We start from the raw sequence: 17,404 nt of genomic DNA on the forward strand, positions 1-17,404 counted from the left end.
ATTCATTCACGGTGCTTACCATTTCCCATTCTTTAATTGATATGTTGGCTACAATCTCTCTTGTCTTTCGACTTAGTGCATCTGCTACAACATTTGCCTTCCCGGAATGATAAGACAAAGTGAATTGGTAATCTTCAAGGTACTCCATCAAGTGTCTTTGCCTAATGTTCAAATATTTTTGTGTAAACAAGTACTTCAAGCTTTTGTGATCGGTAAATATCTCAAACTTTTCGCCATAAAGGTAATGTCGCCAAGTCTTAAGTGCGTAGACCACAGCCGCCAACTCCAGATTGTGGTTAGGATAGTTTTTCTCATAATTCTTCAATTTTCTTGATCCATTGGCTACTACCTTCTCGTTTTGCATTAACATACTACCTAACCCTTCTTTAGAGGCATCACAATATACCGTGTAACTGATGTCACGTTTGGGTATGATTAGTATAGGAGCGCTCGTCAGTCTCTTCTTGAGTTCTTGAAACGACTGCTCACAAGTTTCGTTCCATTCAAACTTTACTCCCTTTTGTGTTAGACGTGTCATTGGCTTGGCTAATTTGGGAAAATCTTAAATAAATCTCCTATAATAACCTGCTAAGCCCAAAAAACTACGAATCTCAAATGTGTTCTTAGGTTGTTTCATCCCATTACTGCTTCTATTTTAGCAGGATCCACTGATATTCTCGATTCTGACACAACATGACCTAAGAATTTTACTTCTTTCAACCAAAATTCACATTTGCTAGCTTTAGCATATAGTTGGTTCTCCCTTAGAACTTGCAAAACGGTTCTCAGATGTTGCTCGTGATCTTCCTCCGATCGTGAGTATATCAAAATATTGTCCATGAAAACTACCACAAATTGGTCCAAATAAGGTGTAAAAATTTTGGTCATTAAACTCATGAATACCCCAGGTGCATTCGTCAAACCAAATGGCATTACCAAGAACTCATAGTGGCCATAACGGGTTCGAAACGCAGTTTTGGGTATATCTTTTTCTTTGACACGGAGTTGGTGATATCCTAACCTAAGGTCAATTTTGAAAAAACATTTTGAACCTCTTAACTGGTCGAACAAGTCATCGATTCTTGGTAATAGATATTGATTTTTAATGGTGACTCGATTTAGTTGTCGATAGTCGATGCACAATCTTAAGGTTCTATCATTCTTCTTCGCGAATAATGCTGGTGCTCCCTAGGGAGACGTACTTGGTCTGATAAACTTCTTACTCAACAGTTGTCGATAGTTGGCGCCATACGATGTGATGCTATTGAAATTGGTGAAGTCCTAGGTTGAAGCTCGATCGTGAAATCTGTGTCTCGTTTTGGGGGTAATCCCAATAATTCATCAGGGAAAACGTCAGCATACTCGCACACCACATGGGGTAATCCTAGATCCTTTCGATTTTCGTCTTCCAAAATTAAGCTTGCCAACCATCCAGTTAGTTGATCATGCCACCGCGACTTGCGACATGTTCGAGTTAGAGAATCTTGTCTATCTCCTTTAAATTGAACTTTTGTGCCATTAAAGGAGGATGTTGTCACTGTCTTACGGTAACAATCAATAATGGCTCGATGAACTGACAACCAGTCCATTCCTAAGATGACGTCAAAGTCAGACATTTTCATAACTTTTAGATCACAGATCAAATATGAACCGAAGATTTTTAGTTCACAAAATTTACATAGTAGATTTACTCGGGTTTGGCCTCCTAAGGGTGAAGCGACACTCATAGCTATCTCTAGCGTCTCTGGCTCTAAACCCAAACTTGTCACACATGCAGTGGATATAAAAGAATGTGAAGCTCCAGAATCAAACAATACTTTAACCCAAGAATTCATAAGGATTAACATACCTTGAATTATTGATGGGTTACCAACATCTTCTTCTTCTTGGAGAGCATACATTCTCCCTACTGCCTGTTGGTTAGTCCCTCCTAGTTTCTTTCCATTTCCAGCTCATTGTGGTTGTGTCCTTGGTCAGCCTGCATTCCTAGAGGCTTGTGGCTGCCCCTTGTTGGTCTGAGTATTTTGAGTAGGCTTAGAACCTTTCCCTGGTTGGCATTGTTGTATTGTTGTGCCCCTCGCTGATCCATAAAATACTCCCCACCTTGAGGACACTCACTTTGACGATGCCCCTATTGACCATATCTGAAACATTTTCCTTTCCATTTGTGTACGAAGTTTCCTCCTTGCTGGTTTCCTCGATTCTGCCTTTTTTGTTGCTGCATCCCTCCGCCATAAGGTGCTGGTGCAGGATGGTTTCTGGTGTTGCGGACTGGACCTCCTCCGCATGGTTGGTTGTTGTTCATTGATCGCTGATTTCGAATGCGTTCAGAATTCGCTAACTCTCATTCCACAATTAAAGTTCAATCCACCATTTGAGCATCGGTGGAAAGCTACACTGCGATCAATCTTCCTCTAATATCTGTGTCCAAACCCCATTCAAATCGTCTAACCTTATCCTCTTCATTTGCTACTATGGCTGAAGCGTACCGTGAGAGAGCTTCAAAACGGTTTGCATATTGAGTGACTGACATTTTTCCTTGTTTCAGTTGGAGGAACTCTTGAATCATTTCTTGTCTTAATGAGTTGGGAAAATACTTTTCTATGAACAAGTCTTCGAATTGTCTCCAAGTTAATGTCTCTACTTGTCGAGTACTCCTGATCATTTCCCATCAATGATCTGCTTCCCCTTCCATTTGGAATGCTACCATGGTTACTCTATCTTGCTCATTGTGGATGTCAGAAGTATCTAGCAACTTCTTAATTTGTCTTAACCAAGCTTCAGCTTCATAGGGGTTTGATCCACTAAGGAATTTGTGGGGATGTAGCTTTTCAAATTTTACTATCATTTCAGATTTGCTTTGATCTTGGTTTCGGGGTGGTATATTGCCTATCCTATCAGCAATTGCGCGTATAATTCGAGCAACATCGCATCAGATACTCCATCACCATTACCTTTGTTATTATTTCTTGTTTGTCCATCCATTCTGCATGATGGGATTTTTAGTAATTTGTGATTTATTCATTTATTTATTATTATTATTATTATTATTATTATTATTATTATTATTATTATTATTATTATTATTATGTGCAAGGATAGTAAAAAAAAAAAAAATTCATTAGTTAGATTAGATAAGCTACAATCAGCAAAATACAAGTAAAACAACGGAAAAGATAAAATACTACGAGCAAAGGATAGCCCCTACAATCCAAGTTAACTCCTACACGCACAATTCTAAACTAGGCAATTTTACATGTAAGCATACAAAACAATCGGTTAACCTAGTTTATAATTCCCTTAAGACCTCTAAAATAGCCAAGGAAAGTTTCTTCTCACAAGGGCTTTCGGCTCCCATGTGACTTGGAAAAGCCCCATGAATCGCCACAACACCCTCACGAAGACAGCAGTTTCGTACACACAATGCCCTAGCAGCTGCACCGGCTCATCCCGATAGGTCCTCCAGTCCCTGAAGTCCATTAACCCATCTCTCTTCACAATTCTGCTTGGGTCGGGCATGATATACTGAAGGCTCCAAAAATCAAAAAGGTTGCCCATCGTATCGGTGAAACCTTCTGGGAAAGGGTCTAGCTGATATAACCAGAGAGTCTCTTACCTCAAAAGTTGGATAGGTCCAATGTAGGTACCCACCCAACTCTCAGATTTCCAAGCACAACCTCCTAGGGGATAAATCCTGATATATACAAATGAACCAATTTGCAGCCCATTACGAACATCCCAACTCTCAGACACGGCTCCTACATCTCCAATGCTCTAGTCAATATTGCCCTCTATAGACTCCTCTTCAGTGTCTGACTCGATCACAATTATCTCATTTGGGTTGTTTATTGGTGCAATCTCTTCAGGGTTAGATTCAGGCTCAGACTCAGGTTCAGGCTCAAGCTTAGGATTAGGTTCAGGGTCAAGCTTAGGCTCAGATTCATAGTCTTCTATAGGCATCTCCACTTCTTCACTTGGGTCAGATTCTATGTCATAGTTTCCCATTGAATTTTCCTCGTTAGAGTTAATGCCTGATGACCCTGGCGTCCTATAATCAAAAAAGTTCTAACTTAGTTAAGTCACTGAAAATTATAAGTTAACGTAAGGCTTTCTTAAACGTAAAAAAAATATAATTGCTACCCATGGCCCAAAGGTTCGAATCTAAGCTCTGTTACCAAACTGTGACGTCCCAATTTTTCTTTTGGAACATCATAAAATTTAAATAACAAATAAGTCACTAAATAAAAAAAAATTAACAACTAATTAGGGAAATTTAGATTTTCACAAAGTCGAAGCTTAACAACAAAACTAAATTACGAATCCGTAAACAATATTACAACACTTCCATAACATTCGTAATTACTAATACCAAAGATGATAAAGTTTTATTGTGCTAAATTCTTAATCTCAAGTTAGCCACGGTTCTGTACTCGCAGCAGTCCCAAATTCAGCCTCAGCCTCTTCTTCGACATAATCTTGCATGAAACGCCAGGGCAACAAAATATATATGCCATGAGTTTTGTAACACAGTAAGAAAACATAATCAACCTACCATTCTTTTTAAGAGAAAACAATCAAATCATAACAATTAAAATAATAGTAAAATTCAATAGCATGATAAATGTAACAACCATTATAATAATTTCGATAATTTTAATAGTTTAGGTGACATTCCAAATCTCACCAAAGAGATTTTCATACTAACCACTAAGCCATGGCCACGGTTAATTTGGAAACCCCCCCTTGGTCAAATATTAAAGAACTACCAAAGATGCCCACACCTAGAGTTATATACCCAAGCTGTGGCATCCATGGTCTGCCCCCAAGGGAACGGTCTGCCAGGGGTATGTAACCTCCCTGCGTGCTACCCGCACATCCACCCTTATTCCAAAACCAAATACCGATAAGGATTCAAATAAGTCCCGTGCCATCTTAGGGTTTCGCGACACAATTTACGTAAAAATTATTAAAAACCAAGGCTCACCCTGAAGAACCGGTATTAACCCTCGATCATTAACTTCATACATGCTGTTAATCATTTCAATTAGCTTTTATATTAATCACAAATAATTCAAATTTTTAATCACAAATAATGTTATGCTAACTCATTAAAATTCTCAACATAACACATTACACATGTCATACAAAAATCAATCAATGTACAAAATTTAAATAAGCAATTTATTTCAACCATGGTATGAAATAATAATGTAGATACAAAAAAAAAAGAAAAAAAGAATCATAATCACACGCATGCATGGATTTTTAATTTACAAGATTAGACTAGCACAATATTAATTTTTGGTCCAAATAAACAATTGAAGAGATAATTTTTGATTCCCCCTTAATCTGTCAAAATTTTCAGAATGTATATCTTGCAAATAAAATTATAAATAAATTACTTATATAACTCTAAAATTCATATAAATCTACAAAATACTGAATAAACATGCTATGGTCATTTTTTCAGAAAGAAGTTTCCAAAAATAAATTATAAATAATTCTTAAAAATTCCAAGGATGTTTATGACACAGATTTATCACATTTTCTTAAATTAATCCCATAATTAAATTTATAAATTAATTCCATAATATAAAAATTTATTATGAAACTAGACTCCTCAAATTTAATTTTTTGCTTAGAAATTACCAGATTTGGTTTAATATAAAATTTTTAATGATTTTTTAAACACATAGTAAAATCCGCCTATAGCTTCAGATTTGGTTAAAAATCTGTATAAATTCGTAAAAAACTCCATAATTGTTGAAATGTTTTTTGGATGAACTAGACATCATTCTAAACAACTTTTTAAAAGAAATCATCTTCAGATTTTGAGTATAAAATTGTCTAAAAATTCGTACAAAGTTTCTGGCAGATTCAAGGACCAAATAAATTCTTCAATCCTCTTTATAATGGTGTAAACGACACATGCAAGTCCAATTTCCACAATATTATCATGATTTTAAGACTACCAATATCTCCAAATATTTAATATACCATCATAAATATTCATACAATTATAAATAGAATTTTATCTACAAGTTTAGACATTTTATCATATGTAAATAATGTGAAAATTTCAACAATTAAAAAAAATGAGAGGATTGAGAGGGTTTTCTTACTTAGTTATAGGATTGAAATGGAATTCTCTCTTCTTCCACAAGAATTTTCTCTACTTTTTTTTTTTTCTCTCCGATTAGTCTGTGAAAACACGAACATAGTGTGTATAAACACTGTGTGTGGTATGAATATATAGAAGCCACTTCTCTGAGCCTCTCTCTCTCTCTCTCTCTCTCTCTCTCTCTTTTATTTCTCTTTCTCTTTCTCTTCATTCCGTGAAGTCCAACGTGCCTCTCAATTCCAATGATGCATAATGAGGTGAGGGTTCCTACACTTACATGCATATGAACATGTGGCAAAGTTGCCACAAAAATCTGCTCTTTTCTTTTTTTTTTTTTTTTTTTTTGAGTTGCTTAAAATTGATACACTAAAATTTTTAACTAAGTATTTAACAAGAATAATTATCATGTTGAATCCTAATTAAAATAATTTATAAACAATAAATATTAAATACCCACAAAATTATTATTCTTAACAATGTCTTCGTTAGTGATTGAATTGGGTTAACTTAAAACTAACTTTTACACTATTATATTGTCACGACCCAAACCCACCCATGTAGGTTTAGCACCGTAACCGGCCAGTAATCCGTGGATTTCCAAAGGCCTCTGAATAGATTAGCAAATAATAAGGGGCTGCGGAAGCAATAATACAAAATAGACAAGGTCCAATAAGCTGTGATAACATACATGGGACAGAAGATTTCAAAACTTATTTATATATACTTAAACATGCCAGTCCAGATACACAATATTTACAAGGTATTTACAGAATGTACTTCCCAAGACCTGACTTTATAGAGCATAAACAAAGACTAGCATGAATACAAAAACAGCCATGGCATTAGGCTTCGTTCGAAACCTCCTCAGGAGGCACAACAGTTGGCTGACTAAAACAGAACAGAAGGTCGTCAACTCTGGCCCTGGTCATGTGCCGGCTCACCTACATACATAATATAAACTGTGAGCGAAAGCCAAGTGAATAATAACAGAGTAAAGGGGTTTTATGAATGATGTCCAGCACAAGTTAATATCCAGTATTTAAATCAGAACATATCCAGACTTTAAAACGGAAATAGATTTAGATACACACTCATATTCATACTCAGATTTTGCATAAGATCATACGTGGTACACCCATTAGTTATCAGATCAATTTGGTCCGGAGACCCACATGCATAGCTGGTACCAACGACCATAAAGGTCCATATCTTGCGCGCAAGTAGCCATGGTATTGTTACCCCCAGGCAAGGGCCACGTGTAGATTGGCCGCGGTATTGTTACCCCTGGGCGAGGGCCACGTGCAGATTGGCCGCGTTATTGTTATCCCCTGTCACGACCCAAACCCGGCCCTATGGGTTTAGCACCGTAACCGGCCAGTAATCCGAGATTACCGAAGGCCTACCGAACAGTAAAACAGTAAAACAGAGTACAGGGCTTGGCGGAAGCCAATACAGTAAGTGAACAGTGTCCAATGAGCTGTGACAGTCTGTATGCAAAAAGACTTCTCATACATTTATACATAAACAGTACAGAACAGCATACACAATATTTACAGTCATTCAGACTAGGGACTCAATCCCTGCATAACAGTACCATAAACATTCAGTCTATACAGAGCAGTAAGACAGTACAGAAGGGAGAATCTAAAACACCCCTAAGCCTTGGCAAACTAGGCTTGGAACGTCGCAGTGAGGCACATAGGTTGGCTTGACAAAACTGGAGTCTAACCCACGCTCCTAGCTCCGATCTGGTGGCTGAGCACCTACATAAGTATATAAACAGTGAGCTAAAGCCCAGTGAATAACATAATGCGTAAAGAGGTTTAGAATGAAATGTCCTTACAGTAATGAAAGCAGTTCATTAAACAATACTTCAGTCTTTCAGTCAGAACAGTTATTTAGTCATATGTGGTACACCCATTAGCATAACAGTAAACAGTAGGTCTTAAAGACCGAACAGTAATGATGGCCATCAATCAGTAAACAGTAGTGGTTCCGCGAGGGAACCGACAGAGATCTCTGTAACAGTAGCAGTAACAGTATACAACAGTTGCTAAGGATGCCACAATACATTTCAGAATATAGGACATACATTCAACAATTAACAATAAGTACTTCAGAAAGCAGTTTTGGTAAACAGTCAAAAAACATTCTCAGTTGAACATATCTTTACACAATTGTTACTCACAGAGTTTGGGCTACAGTACGCTAGAGCGTGTCTCCCCAGTCGCCAACCCTACACAGTTCACAGGTTGAACACACACTAAGCTACACAGTTGGGAAATATCATAACTTAATCCCTAATTTGCCTTGGTGTGTTCTACATCTATGTCCTCAATAAGATGTCTTAAACTAGGTCTAAGAATGCCTAGAATGGGATGAGGATGCAAAGATGTACTCAAAAAGCAGTTCCAGAATTTCAGAAAACAGAGTCCCGCTCGAGCGCAGATTTTCCCGCTCGAGCGTACATGCAACAAGGGTACACGCTCGAGCGTCAACTTTCCCGCTAGAGCGTACTGTAAAAGTACTGGATGGGTGAAATCTCCGCTCGACGCCCGCTCAAGCTTGAGACACAAGACTCTGCTCGAGCTCCCAATCCCCCGCTCGAGCGGACTGTAAAACAGTGCAGAGATGCTGGATGCTCGAATTCCCCGCTCGAGCTCCACTTCCCCCGCTCGAGCGGGAGTGCAAAATCTGGAAATCCCAGATTGCACCTCCAAGCTCAAACTCAAGTTTAAAAGCATCAAAACCGATCCTCTTGGGCTGAATTTCCAGAAAACACTCGTAAACGTATAGAATATCATGGTTCAAAGCTCAATTTTGAGAAATCAAAGCCCAAGGGTGTTTAATTGAAACTCAATTTTAAACCATTTTTATGAACAATATGAACATGCAAACATGCAAGAATTCAAATCATTTTGAAGTTCCAATTTGATGCTCTAGGGAGCCAATTGATCCAAAAACAAGTTGAAAACATGGACCATTACAAAATTATGAACATGCGTGTACCATTTTACCATGAATTCAACTCAAAACTCAATAATTCAAACATGCAAGCATGAATTATGCTCTATATCAACATGTATGAACTAAAACATGGCTTAGCTCTACAATTTAACATGGACCATGCAAGAATTAGTTCAAATACAAAATTAAAAAGATGAAATTTATACCCAAGTTCCTTGAATGCAAGTCTAGAGGCTCAATTATGCACTCAACCTTCAAGTTCTTTAATTAGCAAGCAAACTCAAGATGGAATACAAGTTCTCTCATTCTCTCCCTCACTTGGTCGGCTAGAGCAAGAAAAAGGCTGAGGAAAATGTTTGTTTCAATGAGTACAAGGCTCTAGTATGATATACTAAGGGGCCCACTAGCAATGGCAAGATGGTAGATAAATCAAACTATGCAATTGATCAATATTTAATCTAATTTAATCATACCTAACAGTTTTCAGATAATTATACCATAAAATCACATTAATTCTAAGGATCATAGAACACTAACCAATTCCTGGTTCGGCCGCCGCTAAGGCCTTCAATTAGCAGTTTAAACGTAAAACACGAACAGATCGAATAATCAATCAAACAGATAGAATACAAATTAACATACACGCTCAGTCAATTAATTCCAGATTCCAGTCAGTCAGTTCAGTACTTTAATCAGTCCAATTATCAGTCATAATCAATTCAGTTTAACGGTATTCGATGGTTATCGGTAATCAATCAGTCATTAATTGATAAACAGTATGAGGGTTGTTACAGTCTCCCCCCCTTATAAAGAGTTTAGTCCTCTAAACTCGAGTTACCTTCATTCTGGAAGAAAACAGGGTTCAGTGGAAACAGTTCAGGATATCTTTTAGCCATGTCATCTTCCCTTTCCCAAGTGGCATACATACCACCGTGGTTTTGCCAATCGACTTTTACCAGCGGGATTTCTTTGTTCCTCAGTTTCTTGATCCGTCTGTTTACAATCTGTATAGGCCGTTCCTCGTAAGTGTAGTCATCACGCAACACTACCCGAGTAGGCTCAATTACATGAAAGGGATCCCGGAGATAATCTCTTAACATCGAAATGTGGAAAACATTATGCATGTGTTCCATTTCAGGAGGGTGCGCAACTTGATACGCCACCGGATTAATTTTCTCAATAATCTCATACGGTCTGACGTATCTTGGCGCTAACTTGCCTTTGACTCCAAAACGAGTCTGGCCCTTCATTGGTGTTACTTTCACAAAAACGTGATCACCCACTTCATACTCTTTGTCCCGTCTTCTGACATCCGCATAACTTTTCTGACGGCTCTGTGCAGTTTTCAATCTCTGTTGTATCAGTTTCACTTTCTCAGTTGTTTCATAAACAATCTCGGGCCCAAGCAAAGGCCCATCTCCAACTTCTGCCCAGCAAATCGGAGATCTACATTTCCTGCCATACAATGCCTCGAAAGGCGCCATACCAATACTCGAATGGTAGTTGTTGTTGTAGGCGAATTCAACTAATGGCAGATGACTTTCCCAATCTCCCTGAAAATCAAGGATACACATTCTCAGTAAATCCTCCAGAGTTTGGATGGTCCTTTCTGACTGTCCATCCGTCTGAGGATGATAGGCACTACTTAGCCTCAATTCAGTACCCAATGCAGTCTGTAGACTTTGCCAAAACCTCAATGTAAACTTCGAATCCCTGTCAAAAACAATAGACACAGGCATTCCATGCAGTCTCACAATTTCATCAATATAGATAACAGCCAATTTGTCCGCATTATAGATTGTCTTGACAGGTAAGAAGTGAGCAGATTTGGTTAGTCTATCAACAATAACCCAAATTGAATCCATACCTTTTCTGGAGCGAGGTAACCCAACGATAAAATCCATCGTGATATGCTCCCATTTCCACTCTGGTATGGGTAGGGGTTGCAATAATCCGACAGGTCGTTGATGTTCAGCTTTGACCTATTGGCAATGAAGACATTTGGACACAAAGTCAGCAATTTCTTTCTTCATTCCCGGCCACCAGAAATTCTGTTTCAGATCTTGGTACATTTTCGTATTCCCCGGGTGGATAGACAATTTTGAATTGTGGCCTTCTTGCAGAACCCTTCTTTTCAGTTCAGTGTCATTCGGCACACACAGTCTTTCTTGAAATTTCAGTACATTATTCTCAAATTTGAATCCCGGTCTCGGTTTAGATTCTCTTTTTTCGATGATCTTCTTCAAGAAGTCATCCAGTTGCTGTTTCTCTTTAATCTCTTCAATTAGTGCCGGTTGGGCAGAAATAGCAGCTAAGGTTCCACCTTGTTCTCGTAAAACAATTTCAATTTCAGATTTTTCAAGGTCATGAAGTAACTCTTTCTGTCTGGTAAGCAAACATGCTAAGTTTCCAATCGATTTCCGGCTCAATGCATCGGCAACGGTATTGGCTTTTCCGGGATGATACAATATTTGCAGGTCATAATCTTTAATCAGTTCTAGCCATCTCCGCTGTCTCATGTTCAGTTCTTTCTGTGTGAAGAAATATTTTAAACTCTTGTGGTCGGTATATACTTCACATGTCACCCCATACAGATAGTGACGCCAGATTTTCAGTGCAAATACTACTGCAGCAAGTTCCAGATCATGGGTCGGGTAGTTCTTTTCATGCGGTCTCAGTTGTCGGGAAGCATAGGCAATTACTCTCCCATTCTGCATTAAAACACATCCCAAACCCTTATGAGAAGCATCACTAAACACAGTATAACCATCCGTACCTGAAGGTAAGGTAAGAACCGGTGCAGTCACTAGTCGAGTTTTCAACTCCTGGAAAGCAGATTCTCTTTGGTCAGTCCAGTCAAATGATACTCCTTTCTGGGTCAGTTGAGTCAACGGTAAAGTAATTTTGGAAAAATCTCTGACAAATCTTCTGTAATATCCAGCCAAACCCAAAAAGCTTCGGCCTTCAGTCACGTTGGTTGGTCTAGGCCAGTTCACTACAGCTTCAATTTTCTGCGGATCAACAGAAATTCCATTTTTGCTAACAACATGCCCCAAAAACATAACATGGTGAAGCCAAAATTCACATTTAGACAGTTTAGCATACAGTTTCTGTTCTCTTAGGGTTTGTAGGGCAAGTCTCAGATGATGTTCATGTTCTTCTATACTCTTGGAGTAAATCAATATGTCATCAATAAATACAACAATAAAATTGTCAAGGTACGGTTTAAAGATTCTGTTCATAAGGTCCATAAATGCAGCTGGTGCGTTCGTGACTCCAAAAGGCATAACTAAAAATTCATAATGGCCATTGCTCGTTCTAAAAGCAGTTTTATCAATGTCTTCCGGTTTAACCTTCAGTTGATGATACCCCGATCTGAGGTCAATCTTAGAAAACACTTTGGCACCCTGTAACTGATCAAACAGGTCATCAACACGCGGTAATGGGTATTTATTCTTTACAGTTACCTTATTCAGTTCACGATAGTCAATGCACAGTCTCAGTGAGCCGTCTTTCTTCTTTACAAACAAAACAGGAGCGCCCCATGGCGAAGTGCTAGGCCTAATGAACTTCTTATCCAGCAGTTCCTGCAGTTGCACTTTCAGTTCTTTCAGTTCAGTTGGGGCCATTCTGTAGGGAGCTTTCGATATCGGCTGTGTACCCGGAATCACATCAACGGTAAATTCAATTTCCCTGTCAATCAAATCCCCTGGCAGATCATCTGGAAATACATCTGGGAATTCCCTGACTATAGGAATACAATTCACATCAGTTTTAACACTATCATCAGTAGACACAATCAGCACAGAACACAGATATCCTTTACACCCCTTTCTAATTAATTTAACGGCTTTCACTGATGAAATCAAATACGGAGGAGGTACTACTCCACTCCCATTAAACACAAATTCAGGCAAACCAGGTGGGCGGAAAACAAATTGCTTGGTCACACAATCAATAGTGGCATGATATTTTTGTAACCAATCCATCCCCAATATTACATCAAAATGATCAATGTTCAATGGTAGTAAATCAATAAACAGATGCATATCCCCAACAATGATTTCGCATGCGGGGTACATATAAGCACAGGTCATAGATCCCCCAACGGGTGATGATACAGCTAACAGATAATTCATGGGTTCTAAGGGTCTACTCAATTTCCGTGAGAAAGCATGCGATACATAAGAATGCGTAGACCCCGAATCAATCAATACATATGCATTTTGTGTACAAATAGAGAGGATACATGACACAACGGTTTTAGTATTTTGCACGTCTCCCGGTACTAGGGCGAACACTCGGCCCTGCCTCATGGGCTCTTTCCCGGTAGCTCTGGGGTTAGGCTTTAGTGCTACAGTTGATGCTGCTGCGCTTGGTGCAGCTTTACTACTGGCTTGTGGAGCAGAGGGGCAGTCTTTAACCATGTGACCCACTTTGCCACACCTATAACAGGCTCCAGATATTTTGTAGCAGACCCCTTTGTGCTTCCTGCCACACTCAGAACAGGGTGGTATAAACCCACTCCCTTGGCTGGGGCTAGTTATTGACCCCATATTCTGTTTCTTGTTGGCCGGGTTGTGCTTGCCTTTCTTGAATTTGAAACCCTGCCTTTTACCACGCCATTCAGACGCTGGTGATTCGGTTTTCAGTGCTTCAATGTTTGATTCAGCCATCAAGGCTCGGTCAAGAACATTTACATAGTTCGGTAGTTTCAAAACATTTATTCTATCGAGAATTGCAATATTAAGGCCGCCTTCAAATTTCCTGGCCTTCTTATATTCAGTATCCACCATATGCGGTGCATACCTAGCAAGCTCGGTGAATTTTGTCTCATATTCCGCAGCGGACATTGTGCCCTGCTTCAGCTGTTCAAATTCGGTCACTTTTCTATCCCTAACACACTGAGGGAAATACTTTTCAAAGAAGGACTCCTTGAACTGAGCCCAAGTCATAACTGTATTTTCATTACGGATAAGCATCCACCATCTTCTAGCTTCTTCTTGTAGGGTGAAGGTAGCTAACAATACTTTATTCGCCTCTGAGCACGGAAACACTTCAAATAGTTTTTCTGTTTCAAGCACCCAAGCTTCAGCCTTTAGCGGTTCCAGTCCTCCCTGAAAGGATGGCGGTTTCATCTTGCTGAATTTATGGGTGAGAGCAATAATATCCCCATCATTCACATTCGCATTAGGCTCCGGCTGTACCGGAGGAGGAGGAAGAGGTGGGGGCTGTTGGTTCTGTTGTTGTTCAAGTCTAGCAGTTATCAGTTCCATCATTCTTTCCATTCTTTCCGTTCTTGCCTCGGTAGATGAGGATTCAGGTTCATTTGCAGTGTTTGCGTTATCCATTTCGCTATAAGCAGTTATAACAGTTTTAAACATAAGTAGTCATTTGTTTAACAGTTTACCACATTAGCATATATTCAGTCAGTCATATCACACACTTATCATGCTCACGAGATGCCCTAATTACTTTCTAGGACACCCTATAGCTCATTTGGACACGTGTGTGCGGTATAACTCGTGATTAAGTATCGCTCTGATACCACTCTGTCACGACCCAAACCCGGCCCTATGGGTTTAGCACTATAACCGGCCAGTAATCCGAGATTACCGAAGGCCTACCGAACAGTAAAACAGTAGAACAGAGTACAGGGCCTGGCGGAAGCCAATACAGTAAGTGAACAGTGTCCAATGAGCTGTGACAGTCTGTATGCAAAAAGACTTCTCATACATTTATACATAAACAGTACAGAACAACATACACAATATTTACAGTCATTCAGACTAGGGACTCAATCCCTGCATAATAGTACCATAAACATTCAGTCTATACAGAGCAGTAAGACAGTACAGAAGGGGGAATCTAAAACACCCCTAAGCCTTGGCAAACTAGGCTTGGAACCTCGCAGTGAGGCACATAGGTTGGCTTGACAAAACTGGAGTCTAACCCACGCTCCTAGCTCCGATCTGGTGGCTGAGCACCTACATAAGTATATAAACAGTGAGCTAAAGCCCAGTGAATAACATAATGCGTAAAGAGGTTTAGAATGAAATGTCCTTACAGTAATGAAAGCAGTTCATTAAACAATACTTCAGTCTTTCAGTCAGAACAGTTATTTAGTCATATGTGGTACACCCATTAGCATAACAGTAAACAGTAGGTCTTAAAGACCGAACAGTAATGATGGCCATCAATCAGTAAATAGTAGTGGTTCCGCGAGGGAACCGACAGAGATCTCTGTAACAGTAGCAGTAACAGTATACAACAGTTGCTAAGGATGCCACAATACATTTCAGAATATAGGACATACATTCAACAATTAACAATAAGTACTTCAGAAAGCAGTTTTGGTAAACAGTCAAAAAACATTCTCAGTTGAACATATCTTTACACAATTGTTACTCACAAAGTTTGGGCTACAGTACGCTAGAGCGTGTCTCCCCAGTCGCCAACCCTACACAGTTCACAGGTTGAACACACACTAAGCTACACAGTTGGGAAATATCATAACTTAATCCCTAATTTGCCTTGGTGTGTTCTACATCTATGTCCTCAATAAGATGTCTGAAACTAGGTCTAAGAATGCCTAGAATGGGATGAGGATGCAAAGATGTACTCAAAAAGCAGTTCCAGAATTTCAGAAAACAGAGTCCCGCTCGAGCGCAGATTTTCCCGCTCGAGCGTACATGCAACAAGGGTACACGCTCGAGCGTCAACTTTCCCGCTAGAGCGTACTGTAAAAGTACTGGATGGGTGAAATCTCCGCTCGACGCCCGCTCAAGCTTGAGACACAAGACTCCGCTCGAGCTCCCAATCCCCCGCTCGAGCGGACTGTAAAACAGTGCAGAGATGCTGGATGCTCGAATTCCCCGCTCGAGCTCCACTTCCCCCGCTCGAGCGGGAGTGCAAAATCTGGAAATCCCAGATTGCACCTCCAAGCTCAAACTCAAGTTTAAAAGCATCAAAACCGATCCTCTTGGGCTGAATTTCCAGAAAACACTCGTAAACGTATAGAATATCATGGTTCAAAGCTCAATTTTGAGAAATCAAAGCCCAAGGGTGTTTAATTGAAACTCAATTTTAAACCATTTTTATGAACAATATGAACATGCAAACATGCAAGAATTCAAATCATTTTGAAGTTCCAATTTGATGCTCTAGGGAGCCAATTGATCCAAAAACAAGTTGAAAACATGGACCATTACAAAATTATGAACATGCGTGTACCATTTTACCATGAATTCAACTCAAAACTCAATAATTCAAACATGCAAGCATGAATTATGCTCTATATCAACATGTATGAACTAAAACATGGCTTAGCTCTACAATTTAACATGGACCATGCAAGAATTAGTTCAAATAAAAAATTAAAAAGATGAAATTCATACCTAAGTTCCTTGAATGCAAGTCTAGAGGCTCAATTATGCACTCAACCTTCAAGTTCTTCAATTAGCAAGCAAACTCAAGATGAAATACAAGTTCTCTCATTCTCTCCCTCACTTGGTCGGCTAGAGCAAGAAAAAGGCTGAGGAAAATGTTTGTTTCAATGAGTACAAGGCTCTAGTATGATATACTAAGGGGCCCACTAGCAATGGCAAGATGGTAGATAAATCAAACTATGCAATTGATCAATATTTAATCTAATTTAATCATACCTAACAGTTTTCAGACAATTATACCATAAAATCACATTAATTCTAAGGATCATAGAACACTAACCAATTCCTGGTTCAGCCGCCGCTAAGGCCTTCAATTAGCAGTTTAAACGTAAAACACGAACAGATCGAATAATCAATCAAACAGATAGAATACAAATTAACATACACGCTCAATCAATTAATTCCAGATTCCAGTCAGTCAGTTCAGGACTTTAATCAGTCCAATTATCAGTCATAATCAATTCAGTTTAACGGTAATCGATGGTTATCGGTAATCAATCAGTCATTAATTGGTAAACAGTATGAGGGTTGTTACACCCCCGGGCGAGGGCCACGTGCAGATTGGCCACGGTATTGTTACCCTCGGGCGAGGGCCACGTGAACTAAGGGTGCCACAAATACTTTTCAGAAAATTGGACATTCATTCATAATTCGTAAGATAACATTTCAGAAAACAGATTATACCATACCAGTCAGAAAAAGCTTAAGTTAAACATAACTTTGTAGAGTTATTACTCACAGTGGGCCTTGAGACAGACAGACAGAGTAAACTTGGTCAAACGGTACGAGGCACGTGACCTACGCAACACATAATAGATGTACACTGAAACACATGTTCTAATTGTACAAAACTTATGTCGTTGGTTCT

The sequence above is a fragment of the Camellia sinensis genome, chromosome 8, assembly GCF_055761805.1.
Source record: "Camellia sinensis isolate YWXY chromosome 8, ASM5576180v1, whole genome shotgun sequence".
In the NCBI taxonomy this organism is placed as follows: Eukaryota; Viridiplantae; Streptophyta; class Magnoliopsida; order Ericales; family Theaceae; genus Camellia; species Camellia sinensis.